Source organism: Ursus maritimus, unplaced genomic scaffold (genome assembly GCF_017311325.1).
Source record: "Ursus maritimus isolate PB19 unplaced genomic scaffold, ASM1731132v1 scaffold_6, whole genome shotgun sequence".
Lineage (NCBI taxonomy): Eukaryota > Metazoa > Chordata > Mammalia > Carnivora > Ursidae > Ursus > Ursus maritimus.
The window spans coordinates 64,851,830-64,875,593 of NW_024426774.1; positions in this window are offsets into that span (position 1 = coordinate 64,851,830).

A 23,764-nucleotide genomic window follows, 5' to 3' on the forward strand; every position below is an offset into this window, starting at 1 on the left:
TAGGGGAAAACAATAAATTCTGTTTAAGCTACTACTAGCACTTTTCTAACTGATATAGAATGCAGCGTCAGATTGGAGGCCGAGCCAAGAAAAAAGATGAGATTGGAGTTATAAACCATATTAGGAAATTTAAGACCCATCCAAAGGGCAATTGGGAAACTTTGGCAAATAACTTCTCTAAGCCACGGTTTCCTCATCTGTAAGGCAGGAATGATGTCTGTGGTGTGGCTTCTGAAGATTAAATGAGATAATGTTTATAAAATGTCCAATAGTGTTGGCACTTAATAGGCAACTTAAATCCACAACTCTTTTTTTTATGATAACAATGATAAAGAAGAAAAAATTTCCACTATGTGTGCAGCCCTGAATTGGTAGACATAGTATACACTTTCTCCATCTTCTGTGATTTCTTTATTCATTCATTCATTCATTCATTCATTCATCCACCCACCAAATACATATTAAGCAGTAGTTGTGTGTCGGGCACTGTGTTAGACCAGGACAGAAATGATCCTTGCTCTCATAGAATTTAACATTCCATTGGGAAGAGACAAAAACAAGCCAACAAATGGCAAGCAAGATCATTTCGGCTGTGACTGACCTGTTGTCTAGGTATGTAATAACGTGGTGACAGGAAGCCACAGAAGAGTTCCTGATGAATCTAAAACACCGAGGAAAGCACAGGTGGTGGAATGAATGTGCTTCCTTAAACAGCAGTGTTAGAAGGTACATGGTGTAGCCTGGGGAGAAGGGAAACATAGAGAGGGAGAAAAAGCAGAGGCGCCCTGAGCAGCCCTTTTGTTAGATGGTGTCTTGGGTGCTTAGTGAGGTTCCTTCTGTGTCCTGCATACAGAGTACAGCCCAGTGGCACTCTCTGGCCACAGAGCCCAACTACACATTAACTTGCAGGACACCTTGGATAAGCCTGAGCATTTAGTAAGAAAAGAGGGATAATTTTCAGGCGTGTAGTGCGGGCTCTGGAATTAGACTGTCTGGGTTCAAACTAGACCCTATCCCTTCACAACTAACTGTGTGATCTTAAGAAAGTCCCTTAACCTCGCTAAGTCTCCATTTCCTCAACTATGAGGAACAATAATAGTAATTGCCGTGCAGTGTTATTTTGAGGCTTGAGTGAAGTAGTCTCTGTGAAGCCGAGAGTGCTTACTGTGCACTCACAGTACTGTGCACTCACAGTAAGCACTCAATAAATATTAGCGCTCTTGGTTGCTGTCAGCTTCCCCAGTGACAGAATCTCACTTCTCATCTCACCTATCAAGCTCACCCATCAATTTTGGAGCATTCACAATCTTTCTCTCTTTTTATGTATATGAATATGAATTATTCTTAAAAGAACATTTTCTTTTTTTAATATGAATGATTTTATCCACTCAGATCCTATGAGGCCTCCAAAGATGACTAGCAGTGGTTTGGTGCTCTCAGAAGGCAGTCCTTGAAGAAAGCTGCATGCGAGCCCTTCAGCCCCGGAGACTTGGATTTATACAGCAGATGGACTTCCCGTCAGCCCTCCGCTGGGGTGTTCATCAGAAACCGGGCCGTCCCACCATGGTCTGTGTGAACAGTCATTTTGCCGTGTTTCTTCTGTGTAAACCCAAATATGGCGAGGATCACTTTGCAGAAGCGAGGGGTCTTCTCTCCCTTCAAAGTCAGAAAATGTTCATTCATGAAAAAAAGTATCTGCTGAGCACTTATTATATGCTGGCAGTGTTTTTCAGAGCACACGGCACTTCACTCTCCTGGTACCTCTCTTAGAGAGACCCCGAGTGTCGTCTGTGGTTGATGCAAAACCATCTGTAATCAGGTGAACCATTTGTTTGACTATAGATGATCACTGGGTCCTGGGTGTCTGAATGTCTTTCCTGGAGTTGGTCCATTGTTGAAAGATATCAGCCTTTCATTCAGTTACGCAAAGTTTTCTTCCCTCTGTGAGAAAATACTCTTGCACAGACTTTCTCTTGTTGTGACACCGTGATTTTAAGATCCAACTTCTCCTTATGAGCAGCTCTTCGAATCTTACTTTTCCTGGGAGTAAGTTTTCCCTTTTGTCCCTGAGCCGGCCTCCTACAGCATGGTGTTAACTGGCTGGGAAAACCTTTTCCGTCTGTGTGCCCAGAGCAGATGGATGAACCAAGCCGATTTTCTTCGTCTTGACTAAGACAGTTTTGAGCAGTGAGTGTGAAGCACTGTTGTCATCTCTGTATGGGGTGGCCCTTCACCAGGACAGAGTTTGAGGGACTCGATGTACATATGAATGGTGAAGCGGAACGAATAATGGATGATAAAGGGAATCCCAAATAAACACAAAGACGTTTTAAGCACTAATGTTCAAGAGAAACCTCCTCATTCTAAATTCTTCTATCAAAGCAATGGAAGGTAAGCATGTATTTTAATTAACGCAGTTCTGATTTCTACTGTGAACAACAGAAACCCCGACTACAGACTTATTTTTCTCACGTAACAAGCTGGCATTATTAGCTCAGTGGCTCAGTGATATTAGACCTGGTATAATGGAGTCCAAGCTCATTTTGCTGGCCACAGCACAGCCCAATAAATTGAAAGGCAAGATGCTGGGGTAAGGAAGGAGACTTTACCTGGAAAGTCCAGTTCCAAAGAACCATCTGTCCCACTGAGTAAGGGACAGGTGGGGCTCGGTAGAGAGAAATAGATAGGGGACTAGGGGGTCAGACTCACAGAAATCCCCCACATGCAGAGGTGTAAGGAAGCCAGAGATAAGGGAACAAACCAGACCACCCTGCCTTACATGTTAGAGGTGGGGTCTTGTTATAACTGTCACTTGTGCCCAACAAAGAATTACCAGACCCTAAAAAGGAAGTAAGCCATTAAAGGTGTTATCACTAGTCCTTACTCAATGGTGCTATCAGGAGAGATGTTAAAAGGATTTCAGTTTCCTGGTTAGCCTTCAGTAAAAGACCAACCCTAAAAGCCCTCAGCAGCAACCCTGGCGGGACTCCTCTCACTCCTGAGAGCTTTTTCTGTATCCTCACTTAATCAAACTCTCTCGTTTTACTCACTCTCCATTGTCTGCAAGATTCATTCCTTGACTCTGTGAGACAAGAACCTCGCTCTTCTGCTTCACCAGCATAAGATTTGAGCCTCTATTTTATGTTAGGAAAAGGGGGAAGTGGGAAGGGGTTGGAGTCAAAAGGTGACTGATGTCTGTAGGCATCGGAGGAAGGTGGTGTAACTTCTTTGTCCTTGGTCAGTTGATCAAATACAAGAATGTGGTCATGTTATTGCTGTAAATCTTAAACGTGGCATGGTTATTTCTGTGCATATTTCCTTATCTCCTCGGATGAGGTAGATTTCGGGTAAAAAGCAGTTTTTGCAAATCTTAGCTGTAACATGCCTATGTGTGGGGCTAAGCAGAAGTTCCTAAGCTATAGGTCACAGCAGCAAGGGAAATAAAAGCAATATGGAGTCAGACATACTAAGTTTCTCCCTGTTGCACTGGCATCTCTGATTCTCTTGGCCTTTTTTTTTTTTTCGTGGTAGCAAGATGTCCCAGCTCCTGACATCACATCTGTGTTCAAGGCAGGAAGAAAAGGAGAAGAAAAACATAGTGCCAGACAGATCTTTCTCTTTTATTAGGAAAGTAAAGCTTCCCTCCAAGGCTCCTGCCTGACTTCCCTTGGCAGGTCATTATAAGGACTGAGTCACGTGGCTTTAATGCATGAATGCCTGGTTAAGTGGGCAGTGGGATGGTCAGGATTGATCTCTTACCAGTCAAAATTCATCACCTGAGATGGTTTTTTTTTTTCACCTCAATCAAAATTAAAGTTTTATTAGCAAGAAGGAGGAACAGATATTGTTCAGGCAGCTTATCAAGTGTGCCCCCCAGTCTGTCTTCCCCCGCATTTTGCCATCAGGAGCCACATGGAACTGGCTGTTAGCGCTTAAGAGGACCACTGTCTCTACATCATTTTCATTGTGATTCAGAGCACAGCAGGAACCATGAACGCCCACCTTGTAGGGGCAATGTTCTCATGTTGTATTTCTTGTCTTTTCAGGAGCACTACCTCCTCCAGTTCACTCCCACATGGAGACCAATTGGCCTCTTTCGTTCACCAACCTCCCTCTAAGGTTGGTTCCAAATCCTTCTGATGGCTGTAGAGCAAACAGCGGAGTTTTTCTGCTTGTCACACTCATGCACACCTTCTGGGGCTGATAATAGAGGGGAAAATGGGATGTCAGTAGTAGATGACTATTTCAGCCAACAGAGCCTCTTTGTATTTCAAATGAAAAGCAAAACAAATCTCCAGGCCCTGAACATTAGAGATCCAGAGATAATGCATGATGAAAGAATTTAAAGTTAGTATCACAGATCTAGCCAGCAGAGAGGAAACAGTTTTTATCATTTGTGGCAGATAACTGGAATGTCTACACATGAACTTGTTATTTCAGCCTTGTTTTCTGTCCTGTGTCTTGTCCTAGAACGCCCTCCACACCATACCAATAGCCACACCAATAACAGGTTTGTAGACCTGTTTTGGGGAGTGGGTCCTGGAGGTAGTTGCAGGGAGGTGGGGGTAAGATAGCTAGGGAATACTGAAGACAATTTGTCCCCATGCCATTTCAAGGAGCATCTCTGCACCAGGACCACACTTGCATTAGTGTAGACATGAGTTGCCATCTGCTGTGTGTATAACTTGACTTAGTGTTTGCATTACCTTTCCAGAGTGGAGGTGGGCCATGCATGCGGTATGAAGAAAAGCCTTCTCACAACCCAGGCAGGATTGTTCATCTTGACCCCTCTCTTATGTAATTTCTCACTCCAGGTCATGGGGGCAGCCTTAGTGAACTCAGCCAGAGGAGTTGTACCTAACAAGTCCTTTATTTTTCTATCTAGTGGATAAAGAATTTTATTGGCCTCTGACTGAAGTTTGCAGTTAGATTCCAAATGTCCAAGTGGCCCCATTATTGACGTCCTAGGAGGGGGACGGACAGTTTGATTGTGCTGCTCTCTTTAGAGTCAGTTGTTAGGCTGTGAAGGAACAGCCATAAACAGTACAGGAGGCTGGGGCTGGACACTTCTCAGGACAGAAGCACATTCATCTAAATTGAAATCCAAGGTGAGCTGTCAGCCTTACACTCAGTGACAAAGACCCAGACCCTAGAGTTAGATTAGAAATGAGGGAAGGATTTGGGAGAATTCCCCAGGCAAGCCATCCATTCCCAGGTTTAGCATCATAGAGGAAGTTTTCCTTCAGCATTTATGCTTTACTTGACTCGCCAGTGAGTGAAAATGCGAACTCAGGATTTTTAGAAAGAAGTTTTGATTATTGTTATGTCTTTTATACCTTTAATAGAAAGCATTAAGAAAGATGGAATTCATGCATTGCTTTGGCTGCAGGTAATTTTAAATGAAAAATGAAGGTGCTGTTTCCTTCCTCCCTTCCTCATATGCTTTCAGGTTTAAGAGCTTTTCATTTAATGTGAGGGAAATAATCGAAACAAAATGACTAAACGATTAAAAAAAAACAACAACAAAAACAAAATCCCAAACAAACAAAAACCCCAGTTTCTTCTTGACTCTCCTGTCTCTCAATTCCTTCAGCTAACTTTTCCTTTATCTGCCTGGCAGGTGAAAACCCTAAAATGGCAGAAGGAAGCAATCTTTCTGTAATTCCAGAACAAATAAACAGCTTCCATCCCCAAGGGAACTGACTTCTTTGCCCTAGGGGAACTTTTGTGTCTTCTGTTTCAGCCTCCCTCCAGTTTACCGTGGGTGGGGTGGGGTGGGTTTACCAGCCCTGACCTGCCCTCTGAGCCCACACCGGGAGGAGGGAGAGCAGGCCTGTTCAGCTTTCACGGGAATGTCTGCCCCGGGGGCTTTGCGGGAGAGGATGTTGTGGGTGGAAATTGTCAGTTTTAACCTTTCTAGACTCGATTATCTTATTTCTATTGTATGTTATTTCCTGAAATGAGCTTTTGCGAGTGTGGTTTCCAGAATCATTTTAACTTGACCTTTTCGTGGATAATCACTTTCTCAGGAAGCTTCTGTGGGGAAGTGTCTTCAGCTGCCGTGTGGTTTTGTTGTGATGGCATCCCAGTTCACAGACGAAGACATTGAGGCGGTTCTTTGGGGGAGGATTTCTCTACAATGGAAGGGCGGACGTGCAGCAAACGCGAGGTGAGCTCTGTGATACGCGCCCCTTCTGCTTCAGCTTGTTATCGCTCCGCCTGACGTGGCCGTGGATAATACCATTTTCTCAGGGATCTTTTCTACAGAGCTGATTTAGGAGGAATTTCAAAAATTTTTCCTTTCAAAGTTCATCTTGCAAAGTAGGAACGTTGCTACTGTTGGGGAAATACAATTAAAACCCAAATTATCTCCCAACCCAGAAATCCTCTCCACAAAACTAGTAGAGAAAGGAAAGAGTTTTATTAGCGAATAAGCATCGCCTTGGAATGTGATGCACACCACAGGCGGTTGTTAAGAGACTTCGAGACAGAAAGGAATCTCACTCCCTGATTGGCTAAGCAGATACCGCTCAACATATACGTGTTTCAAGATGAACAATAACTAGTCCTCAAGTACGAGGACTTGATGGTGTCATTTGTCACACATAGTTCATCCTAACTTTACCTGGTGATTGGGGTGACCATCTGTGTTAGCTTGTGGCTTTATTCAGAGGAAAACAAATGTCCGATCTTTATGACCAGAAGTAGTTTTGCAAATTGGAGCAAGGCACCCCGGGAAGTTTGGCTCCTACCTTCCCACAGAAACTGGGGGATGGGGTGCTATTTCCCTAGATAGTTACTTTCATAGAGATAGTTCCCAAGTCCCGGACGAAGACATTTCTAGGTCCCAAAGCTGACAAGAGGCCTATCTGGTTTTCAAAAGGGTTTTGCACATTTAAAGGAGGAAGAAAGTACTTGCAATTTTAAGTTTTCTTTTCCTTTAAAAAATGACTTTATTTATTTATTTGTCAGAGAGACAGAGAGAGAAAGAGCAGGGGGAGTGGCAGGCAGAGGCAGAGGGAGAAGCAGGCTCCCTGCTGAGCACGGAGCCTGATGTGGGACTTAATTCCAGGACCCTGGGATCATGACCTGAGCCAAAGGCAGATGCTTAACTGACTGACCCACCCAGGGGTCCCACAATTTTAAGTTTTCTAAAGCAAATAAAGAAAAAGGAAGTGGAAGAAGTCTCCTTTATTATTTCCACAGGGAGAATTAAGCTTCTTATTTTTAATTTTTATTTGTCCTATGATACTACTGACTCCAGTGAAAAATGTGGGCAGGCACTAACCACAGGAAAGCCTCTGAGAAGAGAGGCTGTGCCTTTCAGGCTTTAGCATGTGTTGCTGGAGGTCATCAGAGGACATGACCTCCAGTTGACCTGTGACTCAGCCCTGGGCAATGGGAGGCTCCTCACCCCCTTCCCTGTCCTTGGGTTGTTTGTTCCGCCCACCATTCTCACAGCTGGAGCCTTTTAAGGACACGACCTTGAGAGAGTTAGGTGGTGTTGAGACCACCTGGACGATACACGTCCCTGAGCCCCATTAAGGACTCCATATAAACTCTCATGGCTCTGGTGGACAGATGCAGGGATCTACTCGTCCTGGAGCCGCCAAGACAAGCCTCCTTAGTAAGTTCCCTTGCTCATTAACCCCCCGCCCCGCCCGGCTTTGCCTTCTGTGGACGGGGGCTCGGTTCAGATTTCACCCAGGAAGCTCCTGCGGTTTCCAACCAACAGCCTGGAGAAGAATTACTCCAGCAACCTGTTTACACTGCGAATTCCTGACCTTTAACCTTTAGTCGCAGCCCAAGAGAGTCTCATTCAGTCTGTCTGAAAAAAGACTCAGGAATCGGAACTTTTAGCAATACTCCATGTGAATTTAATACAGATGGCTCCCTGATCACACTTGGAAAGAAACTTCGCAGAGTAGACTGAGCCCCGGCGTCGGACCGATCTAGTTTCGGGTCATAACCGGTTGCACAGTCTCAGGAAAGTTACTTCTTTGATGGTCAGTGTCTTTATGTACAAGGACATTTACTTGTCAGGACTGAGTGAGGATGACAAGAATGAATGTGAAATGCCCCAAATAGAGCCTGCAGTTTAGCACGTGCTCAATAAATAGCAGCTGCCGTTCCTATTATTATTGTGTAAGCCATCAATATGTATATTTATGTATCAATATTTGGAACTGGGCCTCCAACATGAAGTCGAAAGGCCATGTAACCTCTGAGGTATCTGTGATTTAACAGGTGAATCGGTCCTCATAAATGCATTAGACTGGACTTTTTCTTTTTTAATTTTGCAAGTAAGACAGACAAGTTTGAGCTAGTATAAACAAGACAAAAGAGAATGAAACACATTTATTATGGGATACCAGGTGTTGTCAGGAAAGTGCGGCTAGGAATTTAGGTGCTGACTATTTGCAAGATTCGGGAGGCTGAGAATCTGTGCTGTGGGCACCCCCTTTGGTCTCTGCTTTTTTTTTTTTTTTTTTTTTTTTTTTAGATGCTGCTTTATTCTCTCTCATCTCTGTGGACTACTTCCCATCTTGAATGTGAACCCGAGGCCCGGGATGGGTGGGGAGCCCCTTGGTGGCAACCATGAAGGGACAGGCATGAAGATGAAAGTCAGGAAGCTTAGAAAACAGAAAGATCCAGCATCCCTGGCAGCATCGTGGATCCTGCCGGCCCAGACTGCCTGTAATGGGAGGCAAATAAATCCCTCTGTTCGAGTGTCCAAAAAGTTGGCTTTTCTGCTGCTGATGTCCAGGCACTTTCCCTACTGAAGGGGGAGTCTGGAGAGTTAGAGTCATGGAATAGTTAGTCCCAAATGACGTGGGGACAGTTGCATTTGTTCTCCTCTTGCCACAAATTTTGGGGAAATTTGTGCCAGATTCTAACTTGGTTCGAGTATAGTGTTTGACTGGCATGTCCTCTCCCGTGGGAGATGCATGATGTCTGGTCTATTTTATTTAAAAATATTTAGAAAGATTTTATTTATTTGGGAAAGAGAGAGAGTATGAACTGTGGGGAGGCGCAGAGGGAGAGAGAAGCAGACTCCCCACTGAGCAGGGAGCTGGAAGCTCCCTCATGACCTGAACTGAAGGCAGATGCTTAACCGCTTAACTGACTAAGCCACCCAGGCACCCCCTAGCCTGGTGTCTTTTAATTAAGTCTCTGTGTTGGGGAGTAGTCTGCTTCCAAATGTGGTGGGCCTGCCTCTCTTCCCAGGCATGACCAAGAAATGGCAGAGAGTTTTGCCAACTCTGTGTGCCCCTTGTCCCGAATCTATGCTCTGTCTATGCTCTCCCCTCCGTGGGTTTCCTGAGCCCTTTGCCAAGTCTGGTTTCAGTAAGGAGTGATCCCTCTGCCTGGTTAATTTTTCAGTATTATACTTTAGGGTTGTCCGTGAGGTAACCCGTATACTGTGTAGGCAGCGTGCTGAGGCTGGCGCCCGTTTTCTTGCAGAACTTATCAGAGCGTCTTTTATCTATCGGTTGCATGCCCATCTTCCCAGCTCAGCCCTGAGTCTATGTCTCTGAATTCCCAGTACTCAGTACAGGGTCTGGCCCTGGGTCAGGGCTCAGTAACTATCATTTGAAGAGATGAATAGACAGATTCGCTACGTTCCGTACGTATGTTATATTTAATTTTCTTGCAAGCTGCTTTCATGTTTGCAGCAATAAAATATTTGTCTAAGTGTGACATTAGTTAGTGCTTATGCGGTGCCCATGTTGAGTGGTTGAAAACAAAACTGACCTCAGAGGGATTCATAGGTTGCTGACCTCTCAGGGTGATAACTACTCTTTTCAAAGGAGGACATCTGAAGTGGCTTCTTGCTCCTGAGCCAAAACATTAACATTTAATGCAATAGCTTCATGCTTTGTTAAGGGTTATCTGATCAGGCAGGGATAGGAAAGCGAGGAGGGATAATGGGGAGACTGCTTTTCACCCCACTCTTCTTCCAGTTCTATAGCAGGATGAATAGGGGAGTTAAAACAAGGATGAATACTTACACTGTGTCTGTTGACAAAGGGATAAAAAGTAGTTGGGAAATTCCATTTGTATTTAAGTTTACTCTTCCAAGTACACTTCCAACCCCTCCCTCTGGCCACCCAGGCCACTTGACATTTTTCTCCTCTGACAGTTCGGATACAGGAATTTTGTAAATGTCTCTCTTGGAGTTAGTTTAAAAAAAAAAGGAGTACATGCTAAGTGCAATGGCTAAATTAGAAACTTAATCAAACCTGTGATTTAAATAAGCCCCAAATAATAATAGGTTGAAAGCCTGTCGGGCTGTGTTGGCTCTGGTTTGTTTTACGTAGAGATGACAATGGAACCACAAAGCGTAGCCCTTTAAGTGCTTCTACCCATTAGCTTCATCAAGTAATTGCAGGCTTGTGGGCATCAATAACAATGAAGGTTGACACCTTGGGAAGGAGAAGTGAATCTTTCCCCTTACAGACCTGGCAGGAAAGAAAAGTGCCCTATGATGAATGCGCTGTGGGCGTGAGGAGGCTCAGAGCCCCGGGGGTGGGGGGGGGGAGGAAGGAAGGTAAGGGGGGGTATGGAGGAGCTCTGCCTTGCTCTAAGGACCTCCTTGGTTCTTTCTCGCTTGGTCTGCTTGGCTCATCTAGCGGTAGGATCTCAGAGGCCCACTGACGGTTGTCTCAGCATGAATATTCCTCAGAAAATGCTGTTTCTGGAAAAATAGAAATTAAAAAAAGAGCAAAACCTGATGTTGGGAGTGGGGAAGCAAAGAGCAAGAAATCTCTTAACTCCAGGTTAAGTAGGGAGAGAAACACAGCTATGAGAAAGCACAGGAGAAAAAAGCCCACCTATCTGAACCAAGAATTTTTTCCTCCAAATAATTTGTGAAAAATTTCATATTCGTGGTTGATACTCATCTTGAAAAGGTCACAGTTTTCTCTGGTTAGAAATATTTATTAGTATTCCTGGAATGAACAACTTGAAAATCTTTGGCTCTAAGACAAGCTCAGGTCAGTAGAAACAGTCAAATATATATCTAAATTAACTTTATATTAAAGAAATGTTGACTTTAGAGATTGAATTGGCAGATACTGTTTCTTTTGGGTGAAACAAATTGTTGAGAGCTTTCTCACTGTTATTAAAATACGCATTTTTACTGTCAATTCAAAATCTATGGAGAGAACCACAAGTTTTAGTTACTTCTTGAAATTAGTTTAGGCTGGTTTGGAGGAGGCATATTTTGGAGAAAAGAAATCATAGCTAAAGACATATTGAGAATTTCTTCTTGTGTTTAGCCCATATACCATTCCCTAAGGGTGTGAAGGGCCATTGACACTGACTACATATGGGAATGACCTGGGGATGCCCAGATATTTGAATTTAATTTATTGTGGTGGAGAGAATGGAAGGGGCATTGGTGTTGTCTTTCCTCTTTTCTCCTTCTCCTTGTCCTCCTCCTCCTTCTTTTTAGAGAGGTAAGGGCAGGAAGGGGCAGAGGGAGAGGGAGAGAAAGAAAATCTTAAGCAGGCTCCATGCCCAGTGCACAGCTTGATGTGGGATTTGATCTCACAATCCTGAGATCATGACCTGAGCTGAAATCAAGAGTCAGATGCTTACCCAACTGAGCCACCCAGGTGCCTCCTTTTTCTTTTTTTAACACCCCCTCCATGATTCTCATGTGTGTTCAGAGTTGAGAATCACTGGAATCATGAAGATGGGGGGTGACCCACTATTATTAAATTGTGTTCCCTAAAAAGATATGTTGAGGTCCTAATCCCTGGTATTTGTGAATGTGATCTTATTTGGAAATAGGGTCTTTGCAGATGCAAGCAGTTAGAATGAGGTCCTACAGGATCAGGATGGGCCCCAAATCCAATATGACTGGTGTCTTTATGAGGTGACGGGAGACACGGAAAGACATAGCCACACAAAGAAGACGCAGACAGACGCAGACAGACGCAGATGCTGGAGTTATGCTGCCAGGGGATGTCAAGAATTGTTGGCCACACCAGAAGGGGAAGAGACAGGAAGAATTATACCCTAGAGTCTTTGGAGGGAAAGTGACCCTACTGACACCTTAATTTTAAACTCTGGCCTCTAGTATTGTGAGAGAGTACATTTCTGTTCGCTTTAAGCCGCCCAATCTGTAGTCATTTGCTGTGGCAGCCCTAGGAAATGAATATACCTGTTGATCCCCATCATTTAGAAGTATGGTGCAATTTCGTAGGAAAGATACTAACAGGAGATTGCTCTTAGTAAGATTTGTTAGATCTTAAGAGAGGTTCCAGAAGATTCTAGACTGTTGGCTGTTAAAATGGTACAACTGTGCCAGTTTTCCCAGGGCTGAGGGAATTTGGGGGATGTGGGACTTTCAGTGGTTGGTAGGTTTAGCAAAGTCTCCAGCAATCCAGAATGCACTGCTCTCCCCAGACAGGATGGACGCTTGTCAGAGCAGACAGTCAGTCTGGAGTCCTGGACTATAGTAGCTACACTGATGTGCTTCCCTAAATTTGGACAGACCTTAGTTAAAAGCAAGTTAAAAACAAATGGTTCTGAGCTACTCTTGGGTTTGGGATTTTATTTCCGGGGTTGGACTTGGTGCATTGAAGGCCAGTGTGCTTTTTTTGGACTTTTGAAACAAGAAGATCAGAAAGTAGCCTGAACTCTTTCACTAAATGGACCTGTACGTAAGGTGAACAAGTCTTCTGTTTCCTGCCTGTAATGGAAATTAGGAATCAGCTAAGGATTCAGAAGAAGTATGGTGATCTGTCTGGCCAGCTGAGCTCCTTTCAAGAGACACAAGGTCATCTCAGACGAGGCAGGATTTCGAGTCCACAAGAAGTGATGAAAGCCAGGACCCAAGGTGAGTAAGAACAAGGCTTAGGGAATTGTGGAGATGAGCCATTTCCTGAGAGTCTCACAGAAGAGCCACTCTTACGCCTTTTAGGTAAAACTGCTTTATGATGAAATCATTAAGTCACAGGAGCCAGACCACTTTTTCTGAGCTCTAAGATCCGTTCTCCTCACGCTGAACTTAATTATATGATGAGTGGTGTTATACTTACGTTTCCTAGGGTCTACCAATCATGACAGTATTTGTAAGAATGTGCTAGGTTTAAACTATGGAAGAAACTATGTTTCTTGAAAAGAAACAAATATGAGTGGGGTATCTGTGGAAATTATCAGCCATTAGTCTCTTTGATAGGAAATAAAAACTTAAGTTAGAAAGTATTTTCTAATAGCAAGGAACCTATGCGTTCCGGAAGAAATTCTAATTAAGTATCTAGTCCAATTGAATTATTGTCAAGAGGTAAAATTTTCTCTCCAGGACACTCAAATTTCAAGTACTGCATTAGGGAAAATAGTCATGTCTTGTTCCATAGGTAGGAGTCACCTGCGAGGATCAGAAAAGAACAAAATCCATCCTATTTAAGAAAAATTGTGAACTTTTAATTAAAAACTTTTTAATTAAAAAATGTGAAATATATTCGACTCATAACGCGGTGTAAATGTAAAGTGTACGACATGTTCATGGGATATGTATGTACGTGGCAGTATGATTGCCAAGGTAGCGATAATTAGCAGCTCTATCACACTACATGATTATCCTTTTTTAAGTGGCTGGAATAATTAAGTTGTAGTCTCTTAGCAAGTTTGATAATTAGAGTATTGTTGTGTGTGTTCACTATATTGTGCAAAGATCTCTAGGTTTTATTAACCACTCATGACAAGTTTGTACTCTTAAACAGCATCTGTCCTATCCCCTGGTGACCACCATTTGACTCTCTGTTTTTGCAAGTTTGGCTTGTTTAGATTGCACATGTAAGTGATCTTGTACCGTACTTGTTTTTCTCTGTCTCACTTATTTCACTTAGCATAATGTGCCCCATCTATTCATGTTGTTGTCATGAATACGGTTCAGTACTTTGTTATTATATACACACCACATCTTCCTTATCCATTCATCTGTCAAGAGGCACTAAGGTTGTTTCAATATCTTGGCTGTTGTGCTTAATGCTGCAATAAACATGGGAGTGCGTATTTCTCTTTGATAGTCTGTTTTCATTTTCTTTGGGTTTATATCAGGAAGTGGAATTGCTGTGTCATATGGTAGTTCTAGTTTAATTTTTTGAGGGACCTCCATATTGTTTTCCATAGTGGTTGAACCAATTTACATTCCCACCAACAGTGTCCAAGTGTTCTCTTTCCTCTACATCTTCACCAACAATTATCTCTTATCTTCTTGATGATTGCCATTCTAACAGGCACAAGGGGAAATCTCACTGTGGCTTTGATTTGTATTCTCTAATGATTAGTGATACTGGGCATCTTTTCATGTACCTATTGGCCATTCGGATGTCTTCTTTGGAAAAATGTTTATTTAATTCTTCTGCCCATCTTGGAATTATATTGTTTTTTGTTGTTGTTGTTGTTATTGTTATTGAGTTGTGTGTGTTTTTTATATATTTTGTAGCTTAACCTCTTATCCAATGTATGCTTTGCAAAAATTTTCTCCCATTCTGTGGGTTGCCTTTTCATTTTGCTAATTGTTTCTTTTCCTGTACAGAAGCTTTTAAGTTTGATGTAGTCCCATTTGTTGATTTTTTTCTTTTGGTGTCATATCCAGAAAATTGTTGCCAAGATCAATATCAAAGAGCTTCTTCCTTACTTTTTCTTCTAAAGTTTTATGATATCATGTCTTATGTTTAAGTTTTCGATCCATTTTGAATTAATTTTTGTGAGTGGCATAAGATAGGGTCTAATTTTATTGTTCAGCATGTGTTTATTCAGTTTTGCCAGCACTGTTTGTTGAAGAGACTATCCTTTGCCCATTGGGTGTTCTTGGCTCTCTTGTTGAATATTTGTTGACTGTATATGCAGGGTTTTAATTCTAGGCTCTCTATTCTGTTTTACTAGTCAATATGACTATTTTATTCTAGTACCATACTTTTTTTTTTTTTTTTTAAAGATTTTAGTTTTGTTTATCAGAGAGAGGGAAAGAGAGAGCACAAGCAGGGGGAGCAGCCAGCAGAGGGAGAAGCAGGCTCCCCACCGAGCAAGGAGCCCGATGAGGGGCTTGATCCCAGGACCCTGGGATCATGACCTGAGCCGAAGGCAGATGCTTAAGTGACTGAGCCACCCAGGCATCCCGGTACCATACTCTTTTTATCACTGTAGCTTTGTAGTATAGTTTGAAATCTGGAAATGTTATACTTCTAGTTTTATTCTTTTTCCTCAGAATTGCTTTGGCTCTTTGGAGTCTTTTGTGGTTCCATGCAAATTTGAGGAACACCAATATTATTTTTAATATTCCATACTCCCTTTTTTTTGGTGTCATATTGACATTCAATAGTGTCATATTGAAGGGCCATCACAGGGCATTTCACAAACTCTGTAGAGACTCATATTTTTGGTGAAAAGTAGTAAATTTGGTTAGGATTGGGAGCAGGCATGCTTGAGGACCAATATTTGCCTTTATCATGTGTGACTTTTTTTGTACTCGATCATCTGCTTGTTCTCAAGTAAAACAGAAATAATAAATTGACTCAGCCTCTGAGGAATATTCTGAAGATTGACTTGTAGCTACAGAGCATTTTTCAATTTAAAAACAAACAGCATGATTAGTGCATTATTAATTATTAACTGGCAGCATGTAACTTCAAGGTACCAAGCATAAGTTTTCTATCAAATGAATGAGACTGCTCTTATCTTTGAACTGGGCCAGAAGCCGTACTGATAGTCATAATTCTGTAACCTGTGATTCCAGGTTTTGAATCTCTTCCTCCCATGACAAAGACATTTCTACCTTTAGTTCTCTTTTGGCCACAGTGGTTTGGCCACAGTGGTAAATGGGGGTATACTGACTCTAAGCCTCATTAGGTAGCATTCATTACTCTAGACACCTTCATCGATGTTCCACTGACCACTGTTTCTCAGAGGGAATAATTGGATGCCATGTCAAAAGGGAACAATGTTCTTCAAAGCCTTTCCTTTTTCTGGGCAAGGGATGGTGGTAGAGAAATTGTTTGTATCTCAGATTTTCTGATCTCTATGTCATAGCCAAAGCTGCCAAAGTTACTGAGTTTTAGAGTCCATTTGAATTTGGCTTTGTGCAATGGAAAAAAAACCCTCTATATTTAAAACCACTGCCACAAAGTAATAGATAAGTCTGAGGCAGATAATCCTCCCATAGCACACAACTTAATAAATAAGCCATGCAACTCTCTGCATACTCATACTGATTTTTCCTAAGAAATCCATTCTATTCAGTCTTTTAATTTCCCCAGTGTTCACAACCATGCTGGCATTTTCAAGAGATAAGCCCACACACTTTTTCCTTAGGAAAAAAAAAAAAGAGGTTTGACTAAAGCAAAATGTGTTCTGTGGTAAATCATTTTCAAGCAGTGCCTTTTGTTTCCTTGTTTTCCTCTTATCAAAGGAATGAATCTTCATCCTGTGAAGAGCATGGCTGCTGATCATGCCCAAACTGGAGCTGTCTTAATGGGAACAACTGCTTTCCTCCCCCTGATGCCAGTGTCTGCCGTTGAATGGCACCCAAGAGGATTTGGGGAACCCCACATCTCCAAAACAGAAACAAAGGGAAAGACTTGTCTAAGATTACCTTAGTAACAAACGCTTGATTATAATATTAATTTGCATAACACCCTCCCTTTCAGTGGCCATTTTAGTGCTAAAACCAAATGGTATTATGAAAATAAATATTTCCAGTGGCCTGAACACAGAGGCTAGCCCAAGAATTGATGCCTTTGTGATACTGAGTAAATGTTATTGACAGAGCCTCTGAAGATCTGGTTTGGGCAGCTAACTCTTCTTTTGGGCACTCTTTTTTATTTTCAGTGGTTGACATTGAATGGTTAAAACTGCTTCTATCAATGACAACCAGGGTTACCTGCCAGAGCAGAGAGATACACAAGAAAAAGGAAATCTTAAACTATGCATTTTCTTCTTTAGAATGAACCTGTGGTGGGAGGCTGGCATGCAGGCATCAGTGGAAGACACTGGAGAAGGTAGAAGTGTTCATGTGAAAGAGAAAAAAGGCTCAGCAATTTCTCAAGTTAAGCCCTGCAATGACCTTATGACTCAGCAAGTCTCCTCCTAGATATTTACCCATGGGACACAAAGCATGTGTTCACCAAAAGACATGTAGAAGAATGTTCAGAGCAACTTATGAGCCTCAAACTGGAAACAACCCAAATGTCCTGTTACCAGGAGGCTGGAAAAGCAAACTGTGGCATATTCACATAATAAACTAATAAAATACAGATCCACACAACATGCATGAGCCTAGAAAACATTATGCTGAGTGAAGGCATCCAGATACGTCTTAGTAGCTACGGTGTGATTCCGTTTACACGAAGCTCTAGAACAGACTAGTTTATGGTGATGGAGATTAGAACAGTAGTTGCCCCTGCGCAGTGATGGCGGCAATTGACTAGGAAGGACATGAGGGAACTTTCCGTGGTGTTGGAGATATTTTATATATCTTGACCAGTGTTATGGTTAAACGGATAAATACATTTGTCAGAACTCACCGAATATATAGCTAAAGCCCATGCATTTTATTGTATGTAGATTATCTCACTTCTACAAGAGGGAAAAAAATAAAACACAGTTCAGATTTTCTATTGTTCAAGTTCCTAACTGATTAATGTGGCAGCAGTCGGCTCATTAGAGGATTGTTGCAGTGTGGAAAAATGTTGTTCTCAATCTAATGGTTTGTTTAACTATGCTCACCAGGAACTCTTAATCCATCAAAGAGATTTTAAGACCCTAATAATTAGTTTTAGCACTGCAAGGGGACACACAGACACAATTCATCTTTCTGCCCAGATTGACGGATGCTGTTTTGATAAAGCACAAGGAACAACCAGTTCAAGTAACCAGCTGTTTGACCAAAGTAGTGTTTAGGCGAGTGTCATCTTCTTGTTGGGAGTTGATAGGCTGACAGTGGTTTACATTTTTTCCCCCTTTACTCTTCATCTGCACTACTTTTATATTTAAAATTATGAAAGAGTTAGATGTGCCTCCACCATACTCTGCATTTTGCTTCTGAAAGTCGTGTCTGAAAACTCTCCTACAGGTGCTTTGGCTGTGGTGGGAGTGACACAGGGCATCTGGTCCCACTTAGAGCGGATGTGGTCAGCCAGTGTCCTCGTAGAGTCATGAGAATTAGGGAATTCAGGGAATATAAAACCAGAGGTACAAGCCAGCTCCTGCTGTGTTTGAACTCTGGGCTTGGGAGTCTCGGAGTCTCAGGAACCCACGAGGAGACCTGCAGGTACATACATGTTCCATGGGCATGAGCTGTGACAAATACCGGGGCTTTCTCTTTAGCATCTGAAAAGGTTTCAGTTCCTTACTTAGTACTTGGCTATATTTGTCAACTGAAATAAAGTTATATGTTTGGGGACTCTATTGGGCTCTGGAAGATTTGCTAGGTTATTTTATTTCCTGTTTATTTCATAAAACCTTTCATTAGTCTGCTCAGGAGTTTTATTTGGAATTGCAGGTGTGAGTTGAAAGCCAGACATAAACTGAATTACGGCATATGCAAAGCAGAACCCTTACAAATGGAAAATATATGTTTTCAGCTGACCCGCTCTTCAGGTAATAGTATGTGGGAACAAAATATTTATCATAGACTAGGTCATTGCCATCTTATTGCTATTTTTTCAAAGCTCCAAAATTGTATTCAAACAGCATTGATAGGATTGAGTAGCAGAGAAAGAGGAAAGGAAAGGAAAATTTGGCCCAGAAAGCAGTTCATTGAGAGACATGTGGGAGGCTCACCGGCGCCCGGGTGAGCTCTCCTTGCTGGGGCAGAAAGAAAGGGCAGGGAGAGAAGTGTAGATACAGGAGGTGATAGCAGCTGGATGGCACAGAAGAGCCATTGGTGGGATAGGCAGAGGCCAGGCTACAGCTTCAGCAGGGTCCTAATATTTATAAAACTGCAACCATTGTGGTGATTGGTTGCAGACCAACTTGTAACTTCAGGCCATTCCATATTTTTGAACAATAGTAACTTCAGCAGTAATTCTAGGAGACTAAAGGAATTACACTTAGGAAAGCTATTCTTTAAAACATTGGAATAAATACATTCTAAAGCTTAAAAGTAATTGAAAGCATCATGTCTTTACAATAATTCACAATGGAGTGCCTGGGTGGCTCAGTCAGAGGATTGTCTGACTCTTGGTTTCAGCTCAGGATGTGATTTTGGGGTTGTGGGATTGAGCCCCACGACTCGCTCCTGCTCAGCGTGGAGTCTGCTTGAGATCCTTCCACTCTTCCTCTCCTTCTGTCCCTCCCCCTGCTTGAATGTGCTCTCTCTCTCTCTTTAAAATAAATAAATAAGTTTAAACAAGTAATTCACAAGAGAGTTAAAAGGGAGTTTATGATTTGCCTGAGGGGAGCTGGTCTGCATTTGGTTACACGCTGACACTTTTTATTACAAGGCCTGGTAAGAAATAATGAAATACCTCAGGAATTTTAACACTTCGAAAGCAAGGCAAATAATACAATTTAGTGACTTCAACAGACTTAACATTGCATAGCTTATCTAGGTTCAAGTTTTACAAGACTAACTCAGCATTCAGCATGATTACCAGTAGGTGGGGGAGGAAATGAGTTTGTGTGTATATGTGTATGTGTGTCTTAAACATTATTTCTAAAGCAAAATATTTAGTTTAGTGGAAAGGATTTACCAAACCCTTAAAGAACAGACAGTTGTTATCTTATTTACAAAGTTTCTTTAAAAGTAAATTTAAAAAGAGTATTTATACACAGGAAAATGGACTAATGTGAAGTATGTAGTTTGATGAAGTTTTTGCATACATGACAACTTGTATATTCCTCTCCCCAGAAAGTGCCCTCATATCCTTTTATAATTAAAGCCCCTTTGTAGTCAAAAGTTATCACTATGCTGATTTCTGACACCATAGATTAATCTGTGTTTACTTGAACTTCATAAAAATGGAATCATTCCGTTTGTACTGTTTTGAGTCAGACATGTTTTGCTCAATATGATGCTTGCAAAATCCATCCCTTTTGTTGCAAGAACCAGTGATTGGTTCTTTGTTATTGCTGTGTGTTATTTCATTCTTTGGAAACTTGTTTATCCATTCTCTTGTTGAAAATTTGGGTTGTTTTCAGTTTGGGGCTATGCGGGATGCAGCGGTTATGAGCGTAGTGGTATGAGCCTTTTGGGGACAGATGCACTTGTTTTCAAGTCCCACCCTAGGGATGGTGATTCTGTGGTTCTCGAGCCTTTTCTCCAAGCCTCCCTCACTCCCTGTGTCCCCTTTCTCCTATCATTCTGGTTGTTGGTCAGGTTTAGGAAGGTCCACTCAAGACGGCAGGTGCCAAACATAGCATTTGAGTTAGGGAACCAAGCTGAGAAGCTATATTTTACTTAATAGCCCTAGTCCATAGCTGTTTGACCAGTTGCCCTGAAGTAGATTCACTTGCTCTTTGCCTTGTGTTGCAGACCCCTAATCTGGGTTCTGACTGTTCAGTCTGTCAAAATGAGGAATCGGGACTTGTTTTACTTCCTGCTGGGAATGGGGGTGCCCCAAGAAAGATACATTATTAGTCTTCTTTCCCGTGCATAGCCTCACATGACTTTTCGAGCTTTGGTTAAAAAGCAGCAGACACTGGTCACTGAGCTAACTATAGACATAGGTGGCTTTTGTGCCCCTTGAGGCTGCTCACAGGTTTGTGTCATATTTGTTTGCTCAAGAAGTGGCGTCTTATAATGACTCTTGGAGGCCCTTGTTTCCCTTGTCATGTGGGTAAAACTTAAGGCTTATTGTTTGGAGCTTTTCCAGGGCATTTTCTAATTCTGCAGCTCTGTCATCACTGAGACTCCTGCAGGACCTGGGGTAGACTGTGCTCCGCAGGATGGGGGCAGGCAGTTGCTACGACCTTTAAATCAAGTGTGGTTCTGTGAGGAACTCAGTGAGCACCTCACCCGGAGTTCCTTCCCAGTTGCCCTCCCCTTTGATTAACTTCGAAATTTAAATAGCTTCTTTTATTTTTTTTGATATTTTATTTTTTTTTACTTTTTTATTTTTTTATAATCATATTTTTTAATAGCTTCTTTTTTGTTTTCCCTGCTCAGAGAACAACTTTCCGCCCCTCAGAATATATTTCTTTGTCACCTCCATCTTTTGGGTTGTAGAAAACAATTCATCTCCTTCAATTAAGGAAATAAACTGAACTTTCTAGGTTTTTTCTGATTTTCTTTTATCTACTCAGTCAGTGTTCTGGGGAATGACAACATCTTGTGATGAAACATTAAAATTTCTCTTAAGGTATTCTTTGCTTCCTAGTATGATTTTCAAAAAAATTGACGTATTCCGCTTCCTCTTGTCTAGATGGGTCACATTCCAAGTGGTGATGGCACCCCTCTTATAGATAAAATAGAAGGTTCTCATAAGTGAAGTGGTTCCATAACCACTGGTCCTTTTCAATCAACCGCATCAGTAGCCACAGCTTGAGGCTTGACCGAGGTAAAATTATTGAGTGGCTGGTGTCCACTGCTTTTTGATTCAGTGTGTATTCTTTCTTGTTGAAAAGGTCACTCGTGCCCACACAAAGGTTTGACACTTATTCACATTAAGGTGTAAATGTCTGTGAACTTTAGCATACAGTCTTCGTGGAGCATTTTGCATTTTAACCTCCGTCATACCAGAAGATCAGAAGTAGGATGTTGGTTATCAGCCAACATGAATATTCTTGGAGTTCTATCCCTTAACACGCACAGCTGTGGCAGGTCTGAGACTTTCTGAGCTAGGTCTGGGTAGGACTCCACAGAATATTCCCTGTGTTCTGGAGTTCAAAGACTCTGAGGCAAATATTCTGTTAGTGCCCTTTGGGGAGAGAACTTATTTTGAGAGTCCGTTGTTTTCCTTGATGTTCATTGTTCATCTTTTGCAAATGACTGGCAGGTGTGATATTTTCCTAGGCATAGAAGAAAACCTAGTCCTGAGTTTCTGATGGACCCCAGTACAGGTAAGTGAGAAATAAGAATGGGCCTCTTGCCGGACTTGGGTTTTCGTCCTCGTTCCTTATTTGGGGAGTTGACAGTGGTAATGGATGGTAAGAGGACAAGGCAATATTTGAGGAGCCAATTCTGGTTTCATTCTGTGCTTTATTGCTCACCTTAATTCTGCACTGACAGAAGTGGGTTGCCTTAATAACTCTTCCACATGGGCCTTTCATTCTGTTTGCCATTTCTACAGAATCTGTCCCTTCAAGGAGCTTTACCCCCCTCATCTCACATGTCAGGCCCATGCTACAGAAAAGTCGTTAGTATCCCTCATTTGTGGTTGGGGCACTCAAGGTATTCTATTTTTGGAGTCTAGTATATTTCCCTCCACTCTGTGCTCCTCTAATTAGAGTATACAGTTGTTTATTCTTATTGCTATTAGTAGTTAACATCGTATAGTACTTTAAACTATCCAACTCACTTCCATACTAATTGTCTGTTGATCCCTCAAGATGGGGAAAATTAAGCGGAGCAATGTTAGATATCCAGCCCAACGGAACACGATAATGGCAGGGTCGCACTCAGATGTGGGTCTTCTCTCTTGGCACCTGCCTCCTCACTGTAGACCAGCATGTATTATAATCTAGGCGTGTGTTATAATCTACATCTGTGTTATCATCTAGGCCTTGTGGATGATTTTCATGAGTTTGCATAAGGTTCATAATGTCGGAAGATGCTATCTGGGTGTTGAAGAAAATAAAACAATGAAAGAAGAGAAAGAGAGGTTGATTTTTTCCAGAGATCGCTGACTGTAGTGAAATGAAAACTGGACTGGGGCTTAAATATTAACAATGAGAGCTCTCGTACATTGACTGGTTTCTGTGTGCTAGGTGCAGTGTGAAGCCCCGTGTAGACTTTTTCCATTAATCTTAACAAAAACTATATGATGAAGACCCTGTCCTTAGCCTTGTATGGATGAGGGACTAAGGCTCAGAGGAGTGAGAGAAGTCCCCAAGGTTACTCAGTTAAGTGCTAAGCCGGGATCGAAAGCTGAAGTTCTTAACCATCACGCTCTCCCGCTCCTCATTTGAATCCTGTAGCAAAGTCTACTTGGTCTTGGTCCATGTGTATCAACAGACTAGGCTAGCTAGATTTTATGAATAGAACTCCTTGGGAGACTTATATTTGTCATTATAAATTACTCTTCTGATTTAATTTAAAATGATGGCTAACCTCTATTGAGTGCTTACTGCATGCTAGGCTTTGTTCCAAGCATTTTGTATGTATGAATTTGTTCAGTCATCATGACAATCTTTGAGGATGTCACTGTTAATATCTCCATTTCACAAACAAGAAAATATAGCCCAGAGAGGTTCAGTATTTGGTGCAAAGTTACACAGCCAGAAGAAGGTAGATTTGGACTCTGAATCCGGGTCTGGCCTAGGTGTCTAAACTCAGCACCACTCTCCTGTTCTGGTTCCAAGTGAGTGGGACTTATGAACCTGGGTCATATAAACCCTGCCTAGGAAATAGTCTGTTCATGCTATGATGGCACATTTGGTGTCTGAGCCTGTAAGTCCAAGAGACAAACCCTGGACCAGGAAATAGTCATTAAGCTAAAGAATGTCCCTCTGTGAGACTTTTTATGAGATAGCCTGCTGATTTCCCTGGAGATAACCCCGGGCCCACGATTGGCCATGCTTTAAAACACTCCACACATGCTCTATGGGATAAAACAAGGGCGAATTGTGGACTGCACGTGTGGTGCAC